The sequence below is a fragment of the Equus caballus genome, chromosome 1 (assembly GCF_041296265.1).
Source record: "Equus caballus isolate H_3958 breed thoroughbred chromosome 1, TB-T2T, whole genome shotgun sequence".
Classification (NCBI taxonomy): Eukaryota; Metazoa; Chordata; class Mammalia; order Perissodactyla; family Equidae; genus Equus; species Equus caballus.
In genome coordinates this window covers 80,867,675-80,869,638 of record NC_091684.1, presented here as the reverse complement: position 1 = coordinate 80,869,638, position 1,964 = coordinate 80,867,675, and the positions used below count along the sequence as shown (strand labels likewise).

The window sequence follows — 1,964 nt, the reverse complement described above, 5'->3', positions numbered from 1 at the left end:
GATTGTTGTGGGGAGGAATGAAAATACAGAATTTCGGTGACTAGCACAGTACCAAGTATTAGTAAAGTCCTCAACTAATGACGATGATGATGTTGATAATGATTTGGACCAGAGAACTTGTTGCATGTTTTAAGGAGAATATTCAAAGAGAATATTGCTAATATTACCATTATGTTTATTTACCAATTGATAATATTGTAAAACACAAATGTTCTATAACTAGGAAAATTTCAATCACACTGTCTACTGATCAAGCTATATATAAGAGCATATTAATGATCATAATAGTCAAATTAGACTTTGAGGAACACATTGGAAACCTTGGCATCACATGCCAAGTGAGTTACATGCTTTATCTTACTCAATTCTCACAAGAACATGAACACATAGACCCTAGCATCTTCATTTTACAGAGGATGAAAGCGAAGTTTTCAAAGGTTTACTAGCTTTCCACGGATGACCCATCTCTGAGGGGTTAGAACCCAGTATTGAACTCAGGTCCTTCTGATTCAAGAATCAACTCACTGGAGCACTTTACTATCTGCCTATTCTCCTTGGATATTCAAGTTAGTTGACCTTGTGCTCCCCTAAAACTTCGGCGCTTGCTGTGATCTCTTTATTGTAGGTTAAGGCCAGCAGGTGGTGCTGCTGTGCAAAGAGATGCCCATGGAAATGGGGAATGGAACAACTGTCCAAGAATTCACCTTGGAAGGGTTACCTGCTGTCCAGCAGCTGGGAAAGTTCCTCTTCCTGGTGCACCTGCTGGTGTACCTGGCGTCCCTTCTACGCAATGTGGTCATAGTCACCATCACCTGTGCTGACTCCCGCCTCCAAACACCTACACACTTTTTCCTCAGCATTTTCTCCTTCCTTGAGTGTTGTTTCACAAGTACTCTTGTTTCTAAGTTGCTGGTCATCTTCCTTTTAGGCCAGCAAACGATTTCCTTTCCTGGCTGTTTCATACAAGGCTTTGTTTTTGTATTTCTAGGAGCAGCAGGTTTCTTCCTCATAGCAATGATGTCTCTGGATCAGCACGTGGCCATTTGCAAGCCTCTGCATTACCCGACCATCATGAACCTGAGGACTTGCCTCCTCCTGGTCACTACCTGCTTTGCTTTGAACTTGTCTCTCAACACTGGTCTGGTGGTGAAGGTTTCCCAGCCATCCTTCTGTGGTCCCCATGTCATCCCTCACTTCTTCTGTGACCTTGGCCCCGTAATCCATCTCTCCTGTTCTGACACCAGATCTGTTGAAGTGTTTGCCTTTGTCCTCACTTTATGTATCCTTTCAACATCCCTCATCATAACCATCTTTGCATACAGCAAGATGGTAGTCACAATCGTCTGTCTCCCATCAGCCAAGGAATGATGGAAAGCTTTCTCCACCTGTTCATCTCACATCATTGTCCCCTCTCTGATGTATGGTAGCTGTGTCTTTATATACGTGAAACCAAAGCAAACAAACAGCCTGTACTCCAACAGAGAGGCTGCTCTTGGGAACACGGTGGTGACCCCACTGCTGAACCCTGTCATCTACTCTATGTGGAACAAGCAGGTCCACCAGGCTCTGAAGGAGATAATGTTCAGAATGAAAATATGAAGATTAAAAAAAAATCACATGGCCTTGGATTGGAAGTCTTCAGAGAACCATGCATCTTCATTCTGGCTGATGTAGCTCTCCACAGAGTTCCCAGCTGAGAGTCGCTGGTAGAGCTCACTTGATCTGTTTGCATATCTCTAGCAAAAGGGAATTCTCTATTTTTTCAAGGCTACGTTTTCCCTTGGTGTGCATAACTATCTTCTCCCTAAGTATTCCACATGTTGATGACAATTAATTTTAATAGAAACATCCTTTACTGAATTTATATTCTTCCCTCTGATATAAACAATGTGCTTGAAATCCAAAATTTAGTAATTTATACTCTTTTTATTTCATTCATCTCTAGCCATACACATAGTTCAACA

General features: G+C 42.0%; 1 pseudogene; it reads left to right on the top strand.

The window, feature by feature from the left end:
* Positions 673-1,599, top strand: OR6D23P (olfactory receptor family 6 subfamily D member 23, pseudogene; annotated as a pseudogene).